We start from the raw sequence: 22,305 nt of genomic DNA, 5'->3' as shown, positions 1-22,305 counted from the left end.
TATTTTGATATCAAATTACGTTAATCACATTAAGAAAACAAAGTAACATGTTCACGTAAATTTTTTTTACAAAAAATCATATATTACCTAATGTAACTTTTATGATGAGCATAAAGAATATTACAAAATCTGCTAATTATACAAGCAAATTAACAGTGGAAAAGTAAATGCAAATGAAAAATTGTTCGAATGTGGTAGACATGCATATTTAAATTAAATTATAGCTGCATGTTACTGTATATTCAGTAAAAACAGTGAAACAATACATATGTAACATATGTATATATATTTAAAGTAATAGTAATGTCACGTCTATTTTGATGATTGACAGACAGTATTTTTTTAATCATGTTCGATATGACTCGAATTAAAGAGTTAATAAAATCGTATTCGACAAAGTAATTTACGGCGAGGCCGTGACGGCTCCATAAAGCTTCCTTATCTCCTGGATTGTGGCTACTACGAAAGACAGGAATCAATCGAGATGGTCGCGCGCGTATCCTCTACAAGGATATCTTCTATCTATTCTATTGGTTAACATGTAATGAATTTTTGTAATATGTAACGAAAGAAATATTGAAATTATAAGACATATTCGCTATTACTATCCTGCGTGTGGTTGAATGCTCTACTTATGTTTGTTATTTTATCTTCTATCATTCTATTCTATGTTTCCACTTCACGCAGTTATTTTAAATTTACATACGCCCCACTAAATCGAATAATTTAATCCACGCGATAGCGAATGGTTATATACGTTTTCCATAAGTTTTATAGCTCCATTCAGTTCTGTAAATTTATGTTATTGTTAATTCTGACATTTATACATCGTTATCTGTCACTTAAGTTTAATATTTGATTTTACTCGTGCGTAGAAATCGTAATAGTATAATATTTAATATTATTATTGTAAAATAAAGTAATAAATAAAAATGCAATAACAATATTGTCATTAGTTATACTCTTTTTCATTTTATTTTGATCTTTTGCGTTATTTGTTTTAACACGTTCATTTTTAATAATTTCTCTTCTTTTGAGAATCGCGGAAATTTGTTTTGAATCTGTCATACTAAATATTTACTTGATTTTTAATTAAAAATTTTCATTAAAAAAATTTCTGATTTGGGAATATTCTGCTAATAAACATTGATTTTAAATTTAGCCTTCTTTTTTAAAGAAATTTTATGATAATCAAACTCGATTATCACAAGCTTGATTTAAAGTAAAAATAAAATTGGAAGAATATTAAACTTTAAATATAAGAATCGAAAAAAGACAAATACAAAATTTATAGATTTAAGGAAAAAAAAAGAAAAATAGGAGAAAGAATTTTATTTGAAATTTCTTTCTAGAATGACGTTACGAAAATTAATCCAACACGAATATATATTCATCACGTTCATTCGCAGTGTTATCTTATGCAATTTCCCCAGATTCAAATCGATCGATGCGACAAACTTGTTCATTATATTTACCGTGTCACGTTGTTGCATCCATATTTTCTGATTTCGACGAAATGTCACTCGTATCACGATGATAAAACGGTGTATATCGCGCGGCTATGCACGGAGTTGCAGGCATCAGAGATGCACCGTGTTTGTAAAGCCCCAATTTCTTTTTGTCGAACGTTGCAAGGGATGAGTCCGTCATACGCGCAATACCCTGTTGCGAAGGAAATCGACGGCGAAGGACGAGGGAAACGTAAGCTTGCAGGGCTTTCTCGATAGAAGACGGACGGTAAAGGGGTGAGGCGCAGTGAGAGGAAAATACGCGCGCACGTACACACTCGGCTTCGCCGCCCTGCCGATCAATAGCTACAGGTGGCAGCCATTTCCTAGCCAACGTTAGCACTAGGTCTCTCTCTCCCTCTCTCTCTCTTTCTCTGTCTTATCTATCTCTATCTTACTACGTTATCCTTGTAAGATCACCTACGTTAACGATGGACAGCAAACAGACTCGACTGAACACGAAACGCACAACTAAGAGCGTGAAAACGTATCGCGCCTACAAATTAGATGAGAAGAACGTGATACGGGATCATCCTTAAATAAGAAACCCCATGTTGGAAAGTCTACGTCGAAGTATTTAACGTAAAGAGAATCGAGAATTATGTATGGATCAAGAAAAACAAGCTCTGTTACAGACTCTAAAATAGTTAACTCTTTTATAGTGTTGCTACATCGTGGAATCATCCTTTCTTTCTTCTGTTCTCTCTCTCTCTCTCTCTCTCTCTCTCTCTCTTTCTCTGAAATTCATACATAGTAAAATTATTGGTATATCGTCGATTTACGACACAAATGAAATGCAATACATATTATAAAGTGTAGTGAAAATTACTAGTTATTAGATATGACATCACAGATATAAATGTATGAAAAGAATGATTTCAATATCCAATTAAATAGCAATAAATAATAAGTTTCATTATACATTACACAATGTTATTAATATTACCTAATTATATATGTATGTTTTATCGTTTATTTATCTCTTTCGTAGTTTTTGTGTCCGCAGTCAAAAGAATCGAGCTCATATTCATCCTGTTAACTTTAAGAAAATATAAAGATTTATTTTGTCACACACATTCTAAGCCTTAAGGAAATTTGCTTTACTCAATTCGACAATAAATGAGAGAGAAGCAGAGGTGTATCCGGTTCTTGACAATACAAAACATACGATCCACACGAATATCCTTGTAAATTCAGAGCACTGATAAGAAACAGTTTCTGCCCTGCATACACTACGAGAAGGTACTGGAGTGTATACTAATTTGAGATTCTCGACTCGGTTGACTTCCAAGACTTGTATCTCGTAGTGCGATTACAATGAACGTGTGTCCTCTCGGTTGCAGCTGTCTATCCTTCTCTGTAAGTAGATATCCAAGCGCGTCGCTTCTCTCGTTGTTTCTCACGCGTCACTGGAAATTGCGCTAAATCGCGGAAATGCGGCCCCTTCGGGATCGAGTTTATCTCGGGGTATGATTGCGACGCGGAACGAACTTTGATTGGACCACCGGCAGTCAGTCGGGTAGCTTTTAATCGAGCCGATCGATCATGCGACGCGCACAAAAGCTTCCCGTAAAAGACGGGAAGCTAGTCACTTCGGCGAACGAGATTAATAAAGCGGCTAATGAACAATGCTGCTGCGTGCCCGAATAAGGAGCAGAGCTTACAAACTCTATCGAGTTTCGCCGCTTCAACGATCGGAACATTGACGTAGGAAGATTGCCAACAAATCTGCTTAACAGCAATGTCATTATAGATTATGACGCGTTATTAATTAAGCAGTAAATTGTTAATATATGTATAATATATATCAAAAAGAGAAATTATAATTTATAGTTTATTTTAAGGAACGACCGTATTGTTTTCGAGGTCAAAAATTTTTTATCACTTAAACTTTTATCGTGAAAAATTGAATAAAATTTCCGAACGATATCTTTTGCATATCGATGTAGAACGTTTGCGTTTCCGTGAAATAAATTAATTTTCACAGCTGCAGCTGATATCCGGAATCGCCTTTTTCTTCAGGAAATAAAGAGATGGTTCGAAGCATCGATACCAAGCTGCAATATCGATTAAAACGACGCGTATATTGCGATCCATTTCCGTCGGCTTAATTAGAACGGCCACGAGACCGCCGGAATAAGTCCGTTTCACCGTATATGTAAACCAGCTGAATTTCCAGGAATATCTAGCGGAATACATAGGGCCGATTTTATACCACAAACCTCGACCCGAATATTGGTGTTCCGGACCGATAATAATTAAGGGCTTGTTGGTGCGATCCGATAGGCGATCATGAATTAAGCGTTATCGTTCATCACTTCATTCACTTACTGATAATCTCCGTACGTCACGGCTTATCCGTTTTCCGAAATTGTTATTGTTATCACTATCGCTATATATTTATATTGTAATAATTTAATTATAAATCTAATAGTGCTTATTTCGTTCAATGGAGCTTATAATTAAGTGACAGGAACATGGAATACATTCTCTCCGATCGTCCCTTTGCCGATTTTATGATTGCAGTATTTTATGCACGTAGACTTATATAAATAAAAGCGTATAGCTAAGTTAGAGTTTCATAATTTTAATTAAATCTCAAAATAAAAAGGTTCAAACAATTTATACGAATCTCTAAATGAGAAAAGTTTTTATTGGAAATCTTCGATAACAAGAAATATAAGTTTAATGTATATTTCTACAATTCGCTTCCTATATATTAATTTATTTATTCTGTTTGAGAAATGAATAGAACAGGATGTAATTAATTTTCTAAATTCCTAAATTCTTTCATAAAGATGTCGATATCTTGAACTTGAGATAATCCAAAAGTAATATTACATGCTTTTGTGTATCATATAATCAGTTATTGGCTGGCTTCCAATCGAAGTTTCTCAATGTATTTTGGCAACGCATTTCAACTCATCAACAAAGTATTTTCTCCGACGAAGGAAAATACGGCTCTTTATATATTGTCGAAGAATACTCTAGAGGATCATTCTTATGTAAAACAAAGTCTTAAATTCTCACTTCACTTATTCGAGAAGAACTAGCTAAGCGAAGTAAAAATGCGATTTAAGATGTTTATTTACCAGAGATAAATTTCCACATTCGGGTCACGTACAACTATCCTAGCTCTTATTTTCTAAAGCCGGTATGTTTATACAAAACTAAGGGAAAGTGTAGCGATAAACAAGAAAATATATCACAAACTTTGAATAAATCATTACAACTTCAATGATAAATAAATCTTTCAGTTTCTTCAAATATAGCCTCTCTTTCTTCTTGAAAATTATTTATATTAGTACGATCCACTCTTAAACGCGCTAATTTGTAAAAGTTTTTATTGCCTTAAAATTTCATCTTATTTACGAAAAGTAATTTTTTTATTGTTTACTTCTTAACCCTTCTTTCAAGATGGTGCATAGGAAATGCTTTAACGTAGCTATTTAAAGTCATCATTAATAATTATCTATCCTTAGGTATACGACACTTTAATACCTGACAGCTTCATTAGCGAACTCTGTTATGGATGACCCTGTCGTAAAAGTTTAGCATCCTTCTCGTTATCCCTTTAATGGACTATACGCTCGTTGCCTTTACGATCTGTTCGACGTTGTTGGCAAACAATAACGAATTGCCGTCACACCGTACGTCGCACGAGCTGTGCCGTCACAAAATTGATTTCAATGCGATTTTATTTCCCACGCGGTAAATATAATGTTATTTGATTTCTGAATATTTTAAATCAATCACATAATAACGTATAATTAAAATCTCGTCGAAGAATAATGAGCTGTGGATTATAAAATTACTATATTCCATAATTGCATAAAATGTTTGGTTAAAAAATTTGAAAATATATTTTCCCACTGCTAGAGAAAGCTTGATGAGAATAAACGATGTGTAGGTAGATATTTCATTTCCAATTTATCAGTGAAATCAATAACACTCAACCGTTAGCTAATTTGTTGGGCGCGATTTAATATCAGATCTTAATAGAGGCGGTTTTCTGTTAAATCAAAATTGGTGATCAATAATCTTCTTGCATATATTATAGCTTAGGATCTAGAGATACTAATAGTTAAATTAGGCTTTGCAAAACTTATCGATTGAGTTTTGTGAGAATAATTATTAGCGGTATAGTACATATTAACGGCAAAAAATTATTAATTTTTTGAACAATTTAAAAAAAAATTAGTAACTTTTGTTTTATTATAAATTTATTTATTTCAGAAGAATTTATTTAAAACTTGAATTCTAAAAACATCATTTATAATAACATTTCTGCTGCTGATAATAACACACACTTTTCCAGTATAATACTATTTTGTTCAATAGAAATAGATTTTTTTCTAATAATGATTTGTTGGATATATATTTACTTGTCGAAAGAAGAAATACAAAAATACTTAATTCTGCAAAATCTAACATTGTTATAAATTGAAAGTAAAATTAACGAACTCTTGCTATTATAACAATTATATTTGGTTATTGATTACTACAATAGAATATTTCACTGTGCATCCATTTGTTATAGTCGACGTAAACAAAGACTGATGAGTCACCATCGATCAGTGGTATTTGTTTTGTGTATCTTAAAACAATATCACACAACACAAATTTGTTTAATTAATTTGATAATAAAAATACAATATAATATTAATTAATTAAATTGTAAAAGACTTTAGTTTTAAAACATAATTCAATTAAATGCAATAGTACGTTAATAACGCGAAAGAGGAGTGCTTTAACATGATACTACGCTCGTGCTTTCCATTTGTGTTCAATGAAACTTTTTATCCTTTTAAATTAATTTTATTTTTTCATGTAATAATCGTATGTAACTTTACGTATCTTTACACGGGCGTGTAATTTTTACTGATCGCGAGAAAAAACTTTCAAACTAATCTCTAGAAAAAGAAGGGGAAAGGTAATTCCCGTAAAGTGGTGGCGCATAACGAGATCTCACGAGAGTGGAAGTCACGTTTTTCTTAAAAAGTCGCTTGGAGAAATTCCCGCGTTTACAGAACCACGAAAATTACTTGACTAAGACCCGGAACCTCATTTTTTAGATTTTCTTGTGAGTAAAGCTCTGAAAATCCATTATGCACTTATAATACTTATATTATTATCGTAATATCTTGTGACGCTTTTTTGTTTCAATAATATTTTGTAGTTTCTTCGGACCTCGTCGTGGAAACTCTTTCTCTCTCTCTCTCTCTCTCTCTCTCTCTCTTATTCTATTTAGAAAGAATAAATCAAGAATTACTTACTCGAGGTCCAATTATTATTGCACCTCTGTGGCACATCATGGTGCAAGTACGCTTAGCGTCGCGGCGGCCGTTTTGCCTGTTGAATAAAAAATGAGAGGGAACGGAGCACGAAGTGGAACGATGCGCGTTGTTCCTGAGGAAGGCGGGCGTGCCCATGAGAAATTGGATTAATTCTGTATACAAGCGAGCAGTGTGCACCTCCACCATCGTCGTCTACCAATGGCATCCTCAAAGCACAATGCTCTAGCTAATGACGTCATTAGAACTTACGCACTACGAGAATTAAAAAAGCTATAACTTCAAGTTTCATATATTAAAATCAAATATAAATGTAAAATATGCGCATACATTTCCACAATACATTGAATATTAAATAATTTTTTTTTTCTAAAGACCTAATAGGTGTAAGGTCGAAACATTTGTTATTATATAAATTGTTTTAAGATATTAGTGTTGCTCTGGTTTTTAATTTTTTTTCATCTTTTTTTCTTATTTATTATCTTTCTTATAGATTGACGAAGGCGCCCAGATTCATAATCGCATAATCTATAATTGATAGATTCTTAATAAATAATAAAAATCTTTCGAAATGCCTGTACAATACATATAAAAAAAAACATTAAGATTAAAATATCTAAAAAATAGTTTCAGTCGTTTTTCATGTAAAATATGATATTTTAATTTTTATATATCATTATTAATTGTAGCAATATTTTCTTATGTCGAAGACGCTATCGCTATTAAATGTGCCATTATGGAGGACGCTTCGACTTTGTAGGACAACAGCCGGATATCGGCGACATAGTACGCTTGGCAGCTCGTACGGCCAGATCGCCACGTAACAAACGGATGCACATACACGCACGACAAGCTTATAGGGATGAAATCTGATATGGGATAATAGGTTTGAATCCGCTCGCGCAGACACATGCGGGGATATGCACACGATGCATTGTAGGTGTACGGAGATGACACTCGTTCGTGAAATTATATTGTATGTCACAATGTAATGATGTAAATGCGCAGCAAGGCGCGTCACGTTTCCTCCCGTACATCATGATTTTTTTGCGCGCGACAGAAATTTCCGCTCAACCGAGAAGGAAATGTTTGTGGCTCGAAGGAAATATCAGTTTTACGATTTATATATACCTATATCGAACGCATATTATGATAAGAGAGAATAAGTATAGACTGTCAGAAAGATTAGAATTTTCATGGACTGCATTATGTTTCCATTAACACAGTAAATGTTATATTATTGTGTGCACGATGTATAATATTATTTTTGTATGTGATTATACAAGTTCCTTAATTTTGTTTTCAAACGAAAATCGAGAATTTCAAACGTAAATATTAATTTTCATTTCAAATATATAGGTCACATTTATTTTTATAATAATTTCCATCGCGTTCCTCTGTTGCATTTATGGAACATACACAGTAAAATATTTCCTTCGCGATCACTTTTCCATTGCGATCAAACAGTTTTTAAAATTAAAAATATCTTTCTCAAACGAATCTTTTCTATTTGCGGTCAATATTAGAGAAATGACATTTTTTTAATTCAATGACTTTTGTGATAGAAGTAAAAGGCAAAGAACGAAAATTTCACTTCTCACAGCAAGAAGAAAATCGAGCAACGAATCGTTGACGTGACTAGATTGATTAGATTCATTTGTTATAGCCGTGCCTTTTCGAGAGTGAATTTCTGGTTACCGGAATAGTTCATCTCCTCTCGAGCCTCAAGTTTGGTAAGAACAAGAGACCAGTCAGTGATGTTAAAGATCACTCCGCGGAACTCTATTTCGAGTTGACACGGTCGGACGATCGATAGCCGCTAACTTGATGTACTATTTACGAAATTTCCGAATGGCGAGCACGTACGACAGAAAATGAGGTCGCGTGTGAAAATAACGAATGTTAGAGAGTAACGATGAATATTGCGCAGAGGAGAACCTGCTTCTCAAGAAAATGCGAAGCTAAGACACATGTCATTATAACTTGATTAAATTAATAAAAATAGAACATTTAAAAATATAAGCATTGTTATAATATTTTAGAAAACTTAACTCTTTTTAGAATTTGTTTTATTAATTTAAGTTTTAACAATTTAATCCTTTATTCATATTTTATACAGCATAATATATATAATATTTTACATATTTTATTATATATGCAAATTATATATCGTAACAAATACATTATTAATATTCGGCATTTAATGTTAATTATGTGTAATATTCTATTTTGATATTCGTTTTAGTTACTTGCACAATAATAATTCACAAATAGATGATATACCTTTATATATAAAAAAATAGAAATTATAATAAATGATAATGAAAAATGTACTAACTTATGATTTGTATTTACTATGATATCTCTAAAAATCTAGCAGCTATCGAAGTATCTATTGATTCTTATCAGCGCAAGTATTATACTAATAAAAGTATAACGAATATTCGCTCATCATTTATATCCGTAGAAGTCGTACAACGACATTGAAAGTTCGTGTCTAGTTTTCCTGTGAAAAGTCGTACGGGATATTCCTGAGATAAAGTTTCCCCGGAAGCTAGCGTGCACTTCAACGAAGGATAGATGTAGAACTTCCACTGACAAGTGGAAGAGTGTCCTATCTGATCGGCCGCAACAAGTAGAAGTGGCTAACGCGTGATCAACCGACAAGTAGTAACAGCTAAAACTATCATCCACGGTCCATCCGGTCAATTTATCCGTCAATTTATCAGAATCAATAAAAGAGTATCAGTTACAAAGTTATCATCACGTCACTCTCTCTTGATATCAATGTCAAATTGAATTAAAACTTTAAATTGTTAGAAGTATAAATTAAAACGTGTCATTATCTTTTTGTTGCAGAGTATAAAATTTACTATTAATTGAATCTCTCAATGGAGTATATTAACTACTTATTGTAAAGCCCAATTTATATAATTGCGTAAACGTATATATAAATTATTGTAGTGGTAAGAATTTTGACCACAATCACTGGCAAATACAAGGAGAATATTTGACTGTGATTGGTAAATTCTTACAACTATGACTACTTCGCCATTTACAACTCTAATGGGCCTTCTATAATAAGCCATAGGTCATAAATTATAAGTCATAAGCTAGAAATGGGCCAATCACAGTCGTCAATTTTTAGTTTCTTACTTCTGATTTATGATTTATGGCTCATTGTAGAAGGCCTATGACGTTTACGAAATTGTAGATCGGACTTAACATATAATATTGTGCGATACATGTTGATAAGTATATTTAAGATTATTTTATTCCTAATTTATATACAATCTTCAAGGTTTAGTTTACTTCATCTAGAATATATATATATATATGATACATAAATCGAAACATATTGTTGCGTTTATCGTAAACACATTATCATGTTGAGAATACAATTTGCCGTATTTATCTAACGATAATGAAACATTACCTATGTGTGTACGTTCTAATACGTGTTACTATAGTGTTCAATGACAACACGATCGTACGAGAAATTGGTAGAAACTAGCAAATCCAGCATGGGAGTAAAATACATATACACAATAATGCAGAACGATGTCGGTCTCCAGCTAAGCGCGGTATTAAAGTATACAGTGAGCTCAACAAGTAGCCACTGGGACAAATATCGTTTTATGGGGAGGGTAAAACTATAGAGGTTGCTTTGTAACCACGGTCGTTATAATCCCCACAAACGAGGTCTGGATACATGATATCGATCTAACCCATGTAACAATTTATCAAGCTGTAAGAAAGTATCATAAATGATAGATGAAGTTGTCATTTGTTTGTTGACCCAAAAAAAATGTACCGAATAAAAGCCAGTAATCATCTTTCTTTTATTTCTTCTAGGGGAAAGATATATGATTGTTAAAATTAAATATGCAGTCAATGATTAATTTTTTATTATTATAGTTTAATAATTCAAGCGCTAATGTTTCAAAAGTTTATAAAATTAAAGATTACACATATTGTTTATGAAATTTTATAGCATTAAAGCTCAATTCATGACATACAAAAACTGCATCAATATTTCTATAGTTACGTTTTTTTTTTTTTTTGGTTTAAAGTACTAAATTTTTTTATTTTTAGCGAAGTGATTATATTTAAGATAGTTATATTTTTGATCATTTTATTTTTCCATTAAATGACATCATATAAGTTTCCAAATCATTGTAATTTAATGAAAAATAGTTTTCAATTATTTTATCGTATTTGTCCAATACGCGTTTCTATAGTGAATGCGGAATGTCTGTGTATTTGTTCATACAATCGACTAGAGGTCCAATTGAACGCGGTCGTTTCTCGATTTCCTCTCGAGTTAACGTTTCCGGTTGGGCTGCTGGCTTATTCGATATTCGAAAACGTAATAGGAGAGCCAAAAGCGCAATTGGTTCATGGCAAACTCCATTGCTATTTATTGCTATGGATAAACGTTCTTCTTGAATGAAATTTTTGTCTAGTAAGTAAATTGAATCGCACATGTGGAAAACAAAATACAATTCTTGCATCATCCTATACATTGGATGAGAATATGGAGGAGTTTCATGTAACAAAGTAAGAGAGCTTTGGTTCACAAGTAATTTAAATAAAAAAAGGAGTAAAACATGACACGCTTTACATGACAAACGTAAATAAATATGCAGTTGCAGTATTAAAGTAATTATTACAACTCGGTAAAACTAAATTAGTAATGATTAAATTTGTTACATCGTTTAATTTGAATATTTCTCATAAATCAAGGACAATTTTAAAATAAAATTCAACATCGCTTTTAGCGACGGATTTAATTAACGACCTCGCTAGCGCTTATGCCAACGTGATCGCTCAAAGGGTTAAAAGCACGGCAAAATTATTGTCCGCGTTGTTACGAAAACCAGATACGCACGTTTTCGAGCAACGACGACTATAATTCAAACGCGATGTTCTGCACTGAATTTCATACATATAAAAGAAACATAAACTGCTCCAGCACGTATCCATAGACAGACGGCACGGCCGCATTGTGTTGAAACACGTTTAGTTTCAACAACTTCCTTTCGATTTACCAGTTTTGATTTAACTATAGTAGACGATATCATTTCAACCTCGTGTATTTTAGGTAGCAAAAAGTGGGTCGCTCGAAAAGCACGCGTTGGTAAAATTATCGATTCAATGCATACTTGATGAACTGAATAAATATAAACAGCAAACTATAATTGACGGAATATTATATCGCAGGAAATTGTTCGAGAGAAACTGGTAAAATTATAACAAAATTGAAAAATTTTAAAGAATACGCTCATCTTCCATTTTATGTGAGATATACGTATCTTTTTAACTCCTTTATGCAAAGATCGTACATTATTTCAAGTTGAATAATAAACTGTTATATTTTACGTTAAATTTAGGATACATAAAAATACTTGCTTCAATATTATACTCTTTTAAGTAGGAATATTTCTTTTTTTGTATCTAAAACTGGAGCTAAATACGCTTTGGAAGTTCCTGATGAAAGTGTTTGATATTTTAAAACATTGAAAAATTGCAGCAATAAATCAATGTTTAAGGACATAGCGATAGAATCCACGATATTGTTCGGTCACCACAAGTCTGTCGTGAAATTTATTCTCTTGTAACATATTATATCGTTCTATTGTGTTGCTGCGAAATCCGCAAGAAAATTCTGTTCATGCCTTCTCACCCTGCTAGTCTATTCTCTTGTCGCCGATATTACATGTAAACCGTGGCTCCCTGAAGTTCTATAAGCGTGCCGTTCATTGTTGCGCCTGCAAACGCGGCTGGAGCTCGTGTCCTTGTCCCAATCATGGTGAACTCGTTCCTGCGTTCCGAGCATAGAGACAAGCACGACCGATCTTCTTGTCAGGATAATTTTGTCTCCGCTTCGTACGTCATCAGAGACTACCTCGAACCGGATTATACGTTGCGAGGGTGGCTTATTTGCGCTCCGTTCTGAGGCGATCATCCATCGTGAATATTGCGTATAACTGCTCGATGCCGTTTTTACATTTCATTCATGATATCTTATAGATATTTCTTTGTTAATTTCTCTTAATACACGTTATTTTAATACCGATTGAATGTTGAAACTACATTGAAAGTATATTTACAATGAAATTTTCAATAATGTATGTAAAGTAAATCAAAAAGGAGGTTAATTTGAAATGTTAATTTGATAAGGTTGTAATGTATTATGCTTTGACATTTTTGACCACGTTTCTCCAACGGTTATGATAGTTAATATTATGAAAATAAAAAATTTAAGGTTAAAATAAATTTTTTCCCAATTAAAAAGTGATAAAATGTTATATACATAAGTCATATAAGTATACGAACAAAATTATGTGACGGTCAATAGTGACTGTACAATTAGACAACAGGTCGTTTTTATTCCTCGTGACCACGCAAGATACGTTGGTCGTTAACATATCCTATACGAACAAGCCGCCTACGCTTTCGTTAATTAACGTAGCTCGTAGAATTTAATCACCCAGCGTAATGATCTGCAAAATGGCAACGTGTTATTCGATACGATCTTGGTCTTCTCTACCGTTCTCACGGCATCGTCGGAGATTTTCAAGTAGCTACGAACTTTGCACTTCGCTAACCCCGTCGATCGTGTCGCCCACGCGAATATTAACTTCGGCAATTAATATGGACGAATACCGTACCACTTCTTGTCCCCTGTTTCTCGTCATCCGAACGACGGGGCGCCCACGTTCGAGGGATATTATCCGTGAGCCACGACGGGATCATTATAGTATAAATTAATATACGCCGGAGTATTACGAGCGCGAGAGCTTGAAATTCCATTCCGCTCATTGTTCTAACCCATCCAGTCGACGATATCTTCGTTTTTCTCTCGAGTATTCTCCTTTCCACGATTTTACATCCTTCTGCGTCGCTCTCGCTTCTTTGATACTTCTTCGTCTTCTCCTTTTACTTCCGAAGATTAGTATAATTGTGTCATCGCCACGTCCGATTGCGTTTTCACTCTATCGCCAAGAGAGCTCCGCCGCGCTTTTCTTGCACATGAATTTTTTCTTTTCATTTTTTTCCTCTTTATTATGCACTCTCTTTCTCTTTTGAAAAAATAAAAATTAGAAATTGTTTTTTACCTTCTCTACGTATATATGCTCTTGCTGAAAATAATTCAGTTAGCGACTAACGTTTTTAATAAATATTTATCATTCGCTAATACTTGTACATGTACCAAGGGAAACTATGTGACAAGCTATATTACACGAAAATCCTGACCGCACGAGAGGCCGGTAATAACAAATTTAGGCCACAATGACATTAGAACGACGGTGAAGCAGCAACGCTGCGTTAATCCTGTCAAGCAGAACGGTTAACGAAGCCATTTACATCGCAATTACTATGATTCACGTTACCATGAAACCCGGTTGCAACCGAAATTTGTCTCGTTGCGCGGCAGGTTAATTGCCTGATCTGCGGAATGCGACACGGAAGAGAGTGCGGCTTCTAAAACGCACACGGTAAGACAAGGTTTCTACCGGGTAAAATCAGTTCGCGTTGCGCCGGAACTGTCGTGGAACCAAAAGTTTGTCAAACGACCGCAATTGTTGTAGAAATTAATTAACGCTAATAAAAGGCAGAATTTCTCCATTTGACTAAATTTTTCGAATATAATTTTGCAATATTCGCAATTGATATTGATAAGTTTACTATTCAGGAAATATTCATTCATAGTTAGTTGAATTACTTGATTAAAAACTTTTAATTAAGGAAACTAGTAATCTCAGAGTGTTTGTTGCTTAAGTAATACCATCGTAAGTTTCACAAATTAATGATATAAAAGAGAAAAATTTCTTCTCTCTTCTACAGTATAAATGTATTCATTTAAATTTATTAATTTGGTATTATTAACTATCTACAATAATCATTTAAGATAATATAATTATTTGTGGATAAAAATACAAGAACAGAACGGGTTGTGTATAAATATCTCATTATCGTGTTTTTTCTGAGTTTCTGTTTTTAATTTAACAAAGCTTTTTAACACATTTAGACTTTAATTTATTCTTCCTTTTTTAAGATAATATATACATCGTTCTTTTTTACTCTTTTCTTCAAGTATTTAGTGCAAAAAAGCGTATATATGAGTATGTGTGATGTGCAGATGTATAGGAATATCCATAATATGATAAACTCGAGTTCGCTAAGTTCAAATGACTGTGCAGATCGATTATGTATCCCTGTGGGAACCTTGTTATTATAAAAAAAAATATAGGTTACAATCACCTGAAAGCTATATAAAATAACGAATACATACATATAATCTGTACAAATTCATTATTAATTTAGATGCAACATCGTTACGGAGTTTGAATTCGTAATTACAGTGCCATCGCGGTCAACTATGCTTGTGGGAATCAAGAGCCTCTAGTTGCTGCGTGGATGATTTCCTTGATTGAAATTACAGCTAATGAGGACAAGTGCATATTGCAGCGCGTCAGTACGTTGATTAAGTTCAACAAACTTACTCTTCTTCCGTGATCTTTTTACTAAGAAATTATACTTTTAATAACTCAAAGTCGTAATTCCAAACACGTTATTCTCGTAATTAGATTTTATTTTTCCCTGCCATAAGTTGCAGTTGCAATTTATTTAATGAAAATGTCCGGTTAAATTTTCTTTAAATTTCATCAACTATACAATATATAATATATAGATACGAATAAACTGTCATCGCATGAAGCTAATGTAAACACTAGCTTTCTGCACATGTTTTATAACTAACATGTTTTATTCATGCAATTAAATTATTAATTTTAAAAGTTAATATTTTCGAGTCGGAATTCTAACATGCGTGTAACAATATGCGTATTTGATTCAATGCTTGAAATTTCAAGTAAGTTTTCTTCAATATCTAACAATTACTAGTATTTCAAGTTTTACGGAAAAGTGCGTTTCTAATGCGTTTCTAGTGCGTTTTTTTAATAAAAATTAATTTATATCGTTTTATGGGGCTATTCCACTATGTACGCTATACTTTGAGAATTTAATTTATCAAGAATTATTTAAGGTAAATAAATGATATCAATAAAAACTTTATACTGTCTATTGCTATTTAAAAAATTAGAAATATAAAATATTTATATTTTATATTAAAATAAACTTTCCGGAAAAAAATCTTAAATTTTTGTCATGTATCCTACAGGGAAAGATACATACTAATATATGAATAGATTATATGACTTATAAAAAATTTACAAATAATATTTATAAATAAAATGACATAGTAATTTATAAAATGTGTTCATAAATTTTTAGTAGGGTATACGAACGATAAATACGTATATATAAGATAGGATTGAGTATTATGAGCACTTTAAGAAAACGTTTTGATATTTCTTGCAAATTGAAAATTTAAAAAAATCTTGTTCCTATCATTTGATAGGTTTGATGATGTTTTATGTATTTTGGTATTGCAATTGGTTATTTTAATGCAAATGTTGAAATAGTGAAAGATGTTTCTATTATCCACCAACAGCTCATATTAACTTTCAGATAGGATAATATGAGCATCTTTAATTGATAATATACATATAATACGAGCATAATAATGGGTAATATGTTCATATTACCGTTCACGTTACCGATTATTATACTCGTATTATATGTACGCACGAAATTTTTTGAAAAAATACAGAAATGAAAGATCGTGTCATTGATTTTGATGTATGCAGTTTCTTTGACATCCTAAAAATATTATAAAATTATCAGATATTTATTATAACAATATACTTATTCGTTCATTCACATAAAATTCAAACCTGTTTATGATACCTGAACATATATGTATTTTACGATTAAAATAACTTTTTTTTTTAACAAACAGCATTAATTTTTTCCATTAGAATTCTAAGGCATTAATAATGTAAATTGTAGTTTTTCAGCGTTGATAGTAAATTTGGAACAGCCTTTGTGTATTCTGGGCATAAATCTCGCGCGGTAAAAATGCCGTACATCTCAAATAGATTGAAGACGCAGGCTGAATAAAGAACACAATTCACTACTTGTATTCCTTTTTTTATTTGTATTATTTATATTCTTATTTTTCTTTGCTCCATTTTTTATTATCTTTCTATGCTAATATATCATCAAATAATCATTAAAATTTCTTACACTTGTTACGGTAATTATTTTACGTAGGTTGTAATACATGATTATGCTAGTTATTCCATTGACAAATCAACTCAATGATTTCATTAATATATTAATTGTAAGAAATTGAAATTATAACATTAATATAATTATAAAGGCATATAACAGAGTTGCATACAAATTACCCTCATCTGTTCTATTTTTTTTCTATCTTCTGCGAAATAAATTCTTACGCGGCGTAAATACCGAAATTATCTTAATAAAAAATTGAGAGATACGTTATTAAAACAAAGTTATCAAAAATGATGATTACGTTATCGCTATTTCAGTCACACAAATAATATAATTTTATTAGACGTCGAGAAAGGCAGGAGGGTGCATAGAAACTATATTATTAACGTAACAATTTTCAGATACCTAAAATATCGATTTTTCGTTAGGAAAGTAAGATTAATCATTTCACGTGTATATGTTCGTTCTCAGAAACTGACTTCTCGTGTGCGACGCAACAAAGCCAGATATTAATTTACGCGCGCAAATATTTGTTTGCGTCTAAACTTTCTAACGAGGTTACGTTCAACTAAACATTCCTCTCAAAGCAGCTAGCCTGCGAGAGGACTGTTTACGAACTACAAAGTGGTATATGACGCGGGAACTTTGAAAATCTCAATACTACCTGTAAAACAGAAATCCATTTACTCTGCGCTTGAAATAAATCCGAAATATTTTCATGGGCATGGTAAAGCACTTAATGAAACGAGCTTTAATGATTATCGAATCCATTATCACGATCAAACCTCATAATTCAGACTAGAAGTGGATCACAAGTCCATCATTTATATCAAACTCATTTGAAACGTAAAGCCATAAGTCATATGTAAAATGAATGCTGTAAAATAAATGATGGGCCCATGACGTTTATAAACCCTTCATTTGCATATACATAATTACTAGTACACACAATTAGATCATTCGTGTTTTATACACCTATTTCGTTTTTTCGTAAAACTAATAGCATGAAATAATTAATTACAACACATGTATATATATTATTTTTTAAATACAAAATTTTAAAGATATTTTCTAAAAATGTTACAGTATATGTAAGAATCTCTTAATAATTTTCGTACATTTATTAAAGTGATGAAAATTAACTCGCGAGACATGAATGACCCATCGTGTACATTAAATCTCTCATCTACATACATATACATACATATTCAATACATCAATACTTTATTTTCAGAATTCAGAATCGCATGACATCGGAGCAACTCATTGTCACTCTGAAGGAAAGTGATGACGGTCACAGGAGATGCTTTCGCGGCTGGAGACCGAGCTGCACGGCTCCATGTTACGCCAATTAAAATTCCGCAGTTTTAAAAAAAGTCACAGAACTGTGGTGAGGTCAGCGATCGTAGCAGATACAGGCCTTTATGCCGGTACTCAGCATTAGAAAGTGACAAGAGGCGCAACTGGGATTTAGGAATCCTCCGTTTCCTCAATTGAGAACAGGCGGGATCGGAACAGAGTCAGGATGTTGCGCAACAATGTAATGTCCTTCATGAAGAAGGTAAGTACTTCGTTCCATATACGTGAAGTTTTGAAATTGTAGCAAGAATATAATAGCTGCGTTCGGTAATAGCAAATCAGAGGCGTCGGAGTGCTCTTATATTGTAGCATATGTCACGTGCACTATAGAAAAAGAGCACTTCGACGCCTCAGATTTGCATTGCCGAACGCTGCAGCTAAATTATCTATATGTTAAATGTAAAACGATGCCGAATTATTGGGCAATTAGATTATTTATTATCTTCCTTATTCGAGTAACTCGTTGCTTTTACTTACTGAAATCTTAGGAGTGAAATTTAATTCCAAAAAATGAAGACTCAAATTCAAAGTTATTCCTAAATTTAAAAATAATTTAATGGAAGAAAAACTCATTCCTAAAAATTGACAATTGAGCCCACTCTTTTTCGACACTCAGTTGTCATTCTTTAGAATTAGATTTCACTCCAAATATTTTAGAAAGTAAATAAATACGATTTTAATAGTCGAAATTAAAAACTGAGCTTTTAACGTGATATGTACGAGTATATAATGTGTATATAACATTAAACATAATGCTGCCCTTGATGCTACCAGAAGACAACTTTGCAATAGAACTACAGAACATTACTTGTCACAGGTTGGACCTTGTAGAATAGTCTCATTCGATATATACTGAATTCATTCGTATCTCGATCGGAATGCAAACGAAATCACATTTATATCCGAACGAGTATTTTTAGACGTAATGAAATGTAAAACCATGCAGATACGAATTATACGCTAAAATGTCCATAATTACATCATGGGAGCCGAGCCGCGGAAGTTGCTCAGTGATCCGCTGTATGAATCGAATCAAGATAGAAAACCCTAGTAATCGATAGATCGTGCCCGGAGTACGCATTCGGTTATTTAACGATCGGTTTTATCCTCATGGATACTCCGGGAGCATCGAATATTCAACAGTTGGCATCGATCCCTTCGAAATACGGAATTTGGAATGGACGATCCCAATACCATCAGATCTGACCTGCGCCTAAGACTCAGGATCGCGTGCGATTAGGTACATAGATACAGCAGGATCGGGCTTAAGATCTATGTCAACGCAGAGCTTTTATTCGTTCAAATCGGTCGTTATCTCAAAAGTCGCTTTAGAATTGCAAATTTTCCTTTAACATGATATTTCCATTGTCTTTGTCAATGGAAACTGTTCATTTAGCATTAATTGTCCTATGTAATTTAAGCACTCGATAACTAAATACCACAAGCTCGCATTTTAATGTCATAATGTTACAATATATGTCGTCGTAACGATATATATGATTAAAATTGAATATTAAAATCTGCCAATATTGGAAATTAATATTGTTACACTATCATAATCGCAAATGTCGCAATATCTAACGTGACGTTAAAATGATATGAGATACTTCTTTCTATATTTATTCCGATTACTTGTGTGTGACTCTATATTTTTTAATAATAATTAAAAATATGAAAAAATGGAGAGAAAAACAGAACAAAAAAATATGTTTTCTTAATCCATCGTTTGGATAAATCGCTGCAATTAATTTAATTTATTTTTATGTTCTGGATACTTGTTATAAAACGAAGTGGGAGTTGAATGAATGCTGGGAGCTGGGAATTTAATTGGAGTTAGAATAATAACGTCATCACGGACTCGCTGTTAAAAGACAAGGAGTTCGCACTCACAGCACATGTACTCATGACACAAGGATTACATCCTTGATCTTCTCGTGTATAAACTTAATCGTACATAGTCAGTGTTTCTTTACGTGTGCATCCCGCTTCTCTCTGTGGAAAACCTCGTTCTCGCTTTTCCAAAAGTGGTTCGGTGTGGTCCAGCCGAGAGGAAAGCTTTTGCATGTGCCGTTCCTTCCAACCGGTGGAAATGTTTGCATGTCGGTTCTCTCTTTGCCTTCTGTGTTCTCAGCTTCACAGTAGCTTTGGAATTTTTACGCTGTATCATCTCCGCTGTTTCTTCTCACTTTTAGATTTCTATTTACATTAATAAGAATACTTGCAAAATACTTAGAAACTAATCTGAGTTTTATAATCCTTCAATTTTAGTTAATCCTGAATGATCAAATGATTAATAATATTAAAAAGAATTACGTTTTTTATATATTTTATTTTCTTTTTTTTTATTTAAACATTTGATACACATTTGATAACAAAGTTATTTTTTTCACTTGACGTTCTGTTTTTATGTTTCTTCTGCCTGTCTGTTTCAATCTCCCTTTCCCCTCCCTCCCTCTCTCTCCATGCTATTTTATTTTTGTCTTCTGAAATTATATCAGACAAAATTCTGCAGTAGAAACACTTTGCTTCTGTTATTACATTCGCTCTAATGCTTTTTTTTTTTAACTACACCTAGCTGCAACATTGTTGAGTTATTCTATATGCTTTATGAAAAATTCTCAAAAGAAATTGTTACAATAGTAGTATACATATAAATATTCAAGAAATGTGACTGTTTTTTGTACATTGACCACAAAAGGCAGAGTTTCGTTTGATGTCATTCAATGTGCTTTAAAATGCTTCTTTTATATATAATTTAAGAATTTTTATTTTAACAATATATATATTTTTAAAAAAGAATATAACAGCTAGTATAAATGATATATTTTACTCTTATATATAAATTCTCATTCTATAATATATAAGTTTGATGTTTGATTCATTCCCCTTTCATAGATTTATTTTCCAATATATATTCTCAACAAAATTTGGATTTATTCGCGTATTCTATTTAGATACTGAAAAGCATTGCCTTTAAGTTACCCTACTTTACGATCGCGATGTTTTTTTTTACTTCACCCAAGAATGTTTTATGAGATGTTTACTGATCTATGAGATGATATATCGATTGTGTCTATCGAGCAGTCGTTCAGAAATTTATCGAATCTATGGCGTAAACTTATTTATTCATTTCAAATATGGACTCAATATTCGGAAGACCTTAAAAGTCGATCGTGATACGACGGGAAGATTCGCTTTTATAGCCGCGATGCCGACAAGACTCTCTTGCATGGCGATTCGTTTTGAATGCTACCGTTATTTTCATCGTTAACGCGGGAACTGAGCGCCACTAAGATTACATATCGAAAATCAGACAAGCTTCATACATATTTTGTTATGTGTTAATATTTTAACGTATGTAGAGACGTATGATAACCATACATAAGTCGATCTCGCAGAGAGATCAATTACTAATACACGAGTGAAATATGAAAGTAGATATGCGCATAATACGGTATATTCCTTTCATGTTATAAATTATGAATTTTCGATAATGAAAATATTATAAAAATATTACTTGCATCTCTTGACATTTTTCATGCAATATACATTATGAAACGGGTGCCTTCGATTTAATGACACATATATGTCGACATAAATGTCATTCTATCTTTCTTTGCGTAACAAAGACAGACCGATATACTTGTGTTGACTTGTGTCACTAAATAGAACGCAGCCAACATAATTATTGCGGTCAAAATATGAAGCTTTATGTATTAAATTTAGGACGTGCTCTTTATTTATATAAACTTGTATTGTGGTTGGCTATTATGAGAATAAACAAAAACTAGCGCAATTAAAAATAAAAAGATATCAGATTGAGACTTTCTTTTTGAAATAGAATATCCGGCAATTTTATTTAGAATATTTTTCTTCGTATAGTGCTTCATCATATCGTACCGTCACGCTCCTTTCTAATTGCTCGCAATTTCACGACTTTATTCAAAATTTCTTTAAAGTGTGCCAGGAACATATCACAACGCGGTAAAATGACGCGT

The sequence above is a fragment of the Cyphomyrmex costatus genome, unplaced genomic scaffold (assembly GCF_001594065.2).
Source record: "Cyphomyrmex costatus isolate MS0001 unplaced genomic scaffold, Ccosl1.0 scaffold13, whole genome shotgun sequence".
In the NCBI taxonomy this organism is placed as follows: Eukaryota; Metazoa; Arthropoda; class Insecta; order Hymenoptera; family Formicidae; genus Cyphomyrmex; species Cyphomyrmex costatus.
The sequence above is the reverse complement of the archived record's forward strand: the minus strand, read 5'-3'. Positions refer to the sequence as shown.